Source organism: Malus sylvestris, chromosome 7, assembly GCF_916048215.2.
Source record: "Malus sylvestris chromosome 7, drMalSylv7.2, whole genome shotgun sequence".
In the NCBI taxonomy this organism is placed as follows: domain Eukaryota; kingdom Viridiplantae; phylum Streptophyta; class Magnoliopsida; order Rosales; family Rosaceae; genus Malus; species Malus sylvestris.
In genome coordinates, this window is record NC_062266.1 from 28952959 (window position 1) to 28958561 (window position 5603).

Sequence of the window (5603 nt, forward strand, 5' to 3'; positions counted from 1 at the left end):
AACCTAACCCTATTTCCTCTAATTTCCCACCAAATCCGCACCTCCCTGCCCCTTCTTCCATTCCATCCCCTACGACTGCAATGGGTGTTGCTCCTGTCTCACCTTCCTCTCAGAGACAAATTCAACCTGTTCACTCCATGGTTACATGCTCAAAGGATGGCATTCAGAAGCCAAACCCCAAGTATGCTCTTGTTTCTGATGTGACTAATGAACTTGTTGAGCCCTCTTGTTTTACACAGGCAAATAAGTCTCCCGAATGGCGTATGGCAATGGCAGAAGAGTTCAATGCTCTACAAAGCACAGGAACGTGGTCCCTAGTTCCTTCTCATCCCTCCATGAATGTCCTACCAAATAAATGGGTCTACCGTATTAAACGGAAATCTGACGGTTCCATTGAAAGATTTAAAGCACGTCTTGTTGCCAATGGTTTCCATCAACAAGAAGGGCTTGATTACAGTGAGACGTTTAGTCCCGTCGTCACTCATGCTACCATCAGGATCATTCTCTCCGTGGCTCTTCATTTTAACTGGCCAATTCGCCAACTTGACGTCAAAAATGCGTTCCTTCATGGCTCTTTAAATGAAGAAGTCTACATGCGCCAACCTTCTGGTTTTGTCGATCCGCAGTTTCCGTCACATGTATGCCGTCTTCGCTGGTCCTTATACGGCTTAAAACAGGCTCCACGTGCCTGGTTTCAGTGCTTCTCTCACCATCTGGAGGAGCTCGGCTTTCAAGCCTCCATGGCAGATTCTTCGCTGTTCATTTTCTGCAATGGAACTAATGTCATTTACTTGCTCATTTACGTTGATGACATCCTCGTCACCGGTAATAATCCAGCTCACATCTCCACCTTGATTCATCAATTGGGTCGAAAATTCTCCATGAAGGACCTTGGTCCCTTGCATTATTTTTTGGGAATGGAAATTACGAGAACGCCAATGGCCATGTACTTAACACAGTCAAAATATATCCTGGACCTCCTCAAACGAACTCAGATGGCTGACGCCAAACCCTTGTCTACTCCAGCCCTCCCTGGCCGCAAGCTTAGTTTGTATGAGGGCGAGCCCTTGGCGGATGGAACAACCTTTCGAAGTATTGTTGGGGCTCTCCAATATCTCTTATTCACACGTCCGGACATTGCTTTCGCTGTGAATCAAGTCTGCCAGTATATGCATTCGCCCACCACTACACATTGGGTTGCCGTCAAACGCATTCTTCGCTATTTGAAAGCCACTCATGATCGCGGTCTCGTTTATAAACCCAGTTTTTTGTCCCTCACAGCATTTGCCGATGCTGACTACGCTGGTGACCCTGATGATCGTCGCTCCACTGGTGGTCATTGCATATTTCTAGGGGATAACTTGGTCTCCTGGAGTTCTAAAAAGCAGCGCGGCGTGTCTCGCTCAAGTACGGAGGCCGAGTATCGCCAAATGGCCTACACAGCTGCCACCTTATCTTGGTTCAGACACATTTTTTGTGATCTTCGTCTTCCTCTCACTCCACCAAAATTGTGGTGTGACAATATCAGTGCACTGACAGTGGCTTCCAATCCCGTTTATCAGGCTCGTATGCGTCATGTGGAAGTTGATTATCATTATGTTCGAGAGAAAGTCACTAGAAATGAACTTGTTGTGGGATATGTTTCATCTACTGACCAACTTGCCGATCTCTTAACAAAGGGCTTGTCCACCGCACGGTTCAGTTATCTTCTTTCCAAGCTTCCTGTTCGTCCGCGCCCACTCAGCTTGCGGGGGCGTGATAAACCAAATATTCAGTTCAAACTACCTGAGTATAAGCCATGTGCTGCTGACATATAATCCATGTGCTGCTGACATGGTGAAAGGACTATTCTAAATGAAACCCATGAAGTCCTGTCGAAGATGGGCAGAAGAATATTGCATGATCTCACATTATTTATTGCATGCGTGTACTATTGTTTATGGCATGCGGGTGTATGTAAAACTGTATAAAAACCATACTGCAATGATGCAGATTGTAAGAAAGCTAAACCATACTCCTTGATGAGTTTATGCAGTTCACAGTTTTCGAACCCTAGCTTAAATTCTTTCACCCACAAGGCTGCAGTTGTGGCGGCTACCCCGAGTAGACTTGGCATTTTAGACCCGACCCGTTAATATTAGTATTTGGGTGGATGCTTAACGGATCGGGTCGCTAACGGGTGAATCCGTTAACAACGCGTTAAATAACGGGTCATTCTGGATCAACTCGTTATTTTTTCTTTTTATGCCCAAGATTGAATTTGTTCTCTCCGCTGTTGAAAGGTACTTCCACTCTCTCTCTCTCAAAATATGATCCAGTGTGAAGTTTGGTTGTTTCTCTCTCCAGAAACTTATATTCCATATTGCATCCATCAACTATAATCATTCCTTAATGCTCATGGTTTTGTTCATTTATTTTGTTTTAGAAGTAAATGCCTACAGTTTTAATCTTTGAGTTTCAAAAATAAATGCTTGATGTTTTGATCTTTGTGTTTCTCTCTCTAGATTAAGCTTAATCTTTCTTAGTCTTACTAATCTAGAGGTGGGTTGAGTTCTAACCTTTGTTTTCTATGATGTTTAAAAAACTCTTAATATTTTATGGGATTAATGCTAATTTCTTTTTCTTTTGACAGATGGAAAAATTACACTAAATTTACTTAAAACTACGGGGAGAGGAATTCGAACCCGCAATGATCTTACTCTCTCGATCTTATTTATCACAACCCAGTTTTTTGTTTTCAGAAATCAAGTTTTGTGATTTTATTTTGTCTTTCAATCAGTTTTTTGTTTCTTTCAGGGTGAGCCGCAGTGATCTCGATGTGACCCAGCAAGTTCTCACGTTCGTCAGGAATATCTCTATTCATCCGGAGGCTTGACTTGATTTCCCTCTCTCCGATGACGACGAAGATGCAGATGGTATCCTCTGCTTCGATTTGTCCATTTCTTTGTGTAATAATTCAATTCAATGTTCTTTGTTTTCATTAATCATTTGGTTATCTTATTGTAAATTAGTGTCAGTTTATGGTCAATGTTCGTAAATGTCAATTTGAGCTATTTGTGTTGCCAATACAGAGTTTTCGATTCGTATTTGTTTCAATTGTAACTTTGAATTTAATGCATTGTATAGTAATTCAATGAGCTAGACCTCAGTTCAGATTCTTATGTAGGGACTTTAACTTTAATTTTTTCAGTGAATATTAAAATTTGAATATATGTAAGAATTTGTAATAAGATACAAAGAAGTTCATAGTAGCTGACTTGACCTCATTTATATGGAAAATATTCTGTAGGCTGGGTTTACTGGGATTGGAGTTGGTGTTGCTTACTATGGTTTGAGACCTAATGTAGAGGCTATATGACCTTTATCTTCTCAATGCGGGTTTGAGATTTTTTATTTTTATTTTTTTGTTATAATCTATGGAAAACTTTTATACTGGAGTTTTAATGTTATATTCAGTGGTTGATGTCTTGGCACTAAAGATTCTTTGGGATTCTCAGAAACTATTTCCAAGTAACTGAAAGATTCTTATCATCTTTCTAGATCAATTGGTCTATTTTTCATTAAATGTACCCATTGTTTGGAAGAGGACCAAATGGTGCTGTTGCTGGTGTTGGTGCCCAGCATTCTCAACTACTGTTCCGCACGCCTTTTCTTTTTAGTCTCTTTACTACTTTATTGCATTACCATCTTTTATATGTTACGTTCTGTTTGTTTCTGATCTATCATTTACCCACATCCACAGCATATTTAGCCTTCATTTCTAAGTGAGTTGCGAATGAATTTGGACCACTTTTATGATATGCTTTCAGTCAAGTATCTGTGGTTAACTATTGGTTACAGTGAAGTCCTAAATTATAATTTCTTCAATCTTTCAGATGGTAGAGTCATTAGTGCTGGGATAGTATTGTACAATCGAATCGAACCAATTACTGGATCCCCAATTTGACCGACTCAACATATATGTCAAGAGAAATAGTACAAATTATATTGTGAAGCCACACTTTCAATCAACTTATCTTTAGCAGCTCTTGGTAAGATTAAGTGTTCAAAGAGTGCGAGGGGCAGCAGCTTCTAATTGCAACCAAAATATTAGAGGGTACACACTATGTTCTACACCCTAATGGCTCAGCCGTGTTTATAGTAAATATCAATGAAGTAATGAACCTTGGGATATGCCGATTCCTTCTGTGTTTGAAGATCGTTATAATTTGTTGAACATAGGTTGTCAGTCTAAATTTATTACAATTTAGGTGCAAATTGAAAGAATTATGAACATGAACAGTTTTAGAAATCCGGGCGGACCTTCTTTCTTTTATTGTATTGCTCTTAATGTAAATTCAATATAATATGAAAGCAACCTAAGACTTATTTTTAGCATGTGGATTTAGCTGCTTTGATTGGTTACTAAATTATTTAGAAATGAGTGTTAAGTTGTGATTACGGTTTAAAACCCCGCTGTGTAGCGCGGGCATTCTTGCTAGTCACTACTATAAAAGTACTATTTGATAACTTCACAACTATAGAAGTGCTATTTGATAACTTTTTTCCTGATATATTTTTTACAAAATGATACATTTACATTGAGGAGCTGGAGAAATAAATTTGGTTGTGAACTCGTTGTTTTTTATATTCGAATTTGAAACATCTCACCTACCAGTACAGAGTAACACCATTAGTACATAGTACTAAGTATCTTTTCTTGGATATTTTTTGCAAGAAACTAAACTAAGACCTCTCTTACAAGTGAAGAGGAATATCACTTGACCGTAGTACTAAGTGGCTTTTTTTTCTTGGATATTTAGATATGAAAATCAAGGAAAATTAGGATTAAATCGGTTTCCAATCCAAATAAACACAATGGTTAAACATATGTTGAGACCTCGCTTCCCATTCCGTACTCGTAACCACAGAAAAGTAGCTAGGCTCTCATGTGCGACTTCACAAAAATCACGATATAAACAAAAACATAGTGCAGACACAAATAATATATATATATATATACAAAAAAAAAAAAATTACCTGGAAGAGTATAGCCTATGGAGCCTTTTTATGACACTAGAACTGCGTTTGTGAAAAGGAGATGGGTAAGAAGCATCCCATAACTGTTTTCGGCTAATCTCATTAACATTAGTCCCACGTAATAACAAACATCGGACTAGACTAATAGTTAGTTCAGTCTGGTCCAGTGATAATTTGTGAAATCTCGTTCCTGGATTTCACTATTATAATTTATGTATTCATATTTGCAGGATTTTATATTATTTTTGCGCGAATCTAATCTAATTTAGTTAATTTAGAATTTTAATTACTTAGTTATAAAGTTTGAAGTTAAAACAATCATTTAAAATCTTTAGACCTTTCGAGGTCAAAATTAATGTTTTCAAATAGAGCTTGATCCTACGAATGCATAGGTGAAGGCCGTTCGTGAATCGAAGTTATAACAAAGAAGATATGAGCAACGGAAATTGGAGATAAATATTAATTTAGGAATTTCTCTAAATAAATAAATAAAATTTTTTATTTTTATTTGGAAGAGGGACCAATCAGAAAGGGGGAAGGGAGTGAACCAATGGGAGAGGAGAGAAAGGAGAAAACGGAAAGGA

The 5603-nt window shown here is 38.2% G+C and overlaps 1 pseudogene; it reads left to right on the forward strand.

The window, feature by feature from the left end:
* The first annotated feature begins 2265 nt into the window (after positions 1–2265).
* On the forward strand, positions 2266–4387 carry LOC126630264 (pyruvate dehydrogenase E1 component subunit beta, mitochondrial-like; annotated as a pseudogene).
* Positions 4388–5603: the final 1216 nt, after the last annotated feature.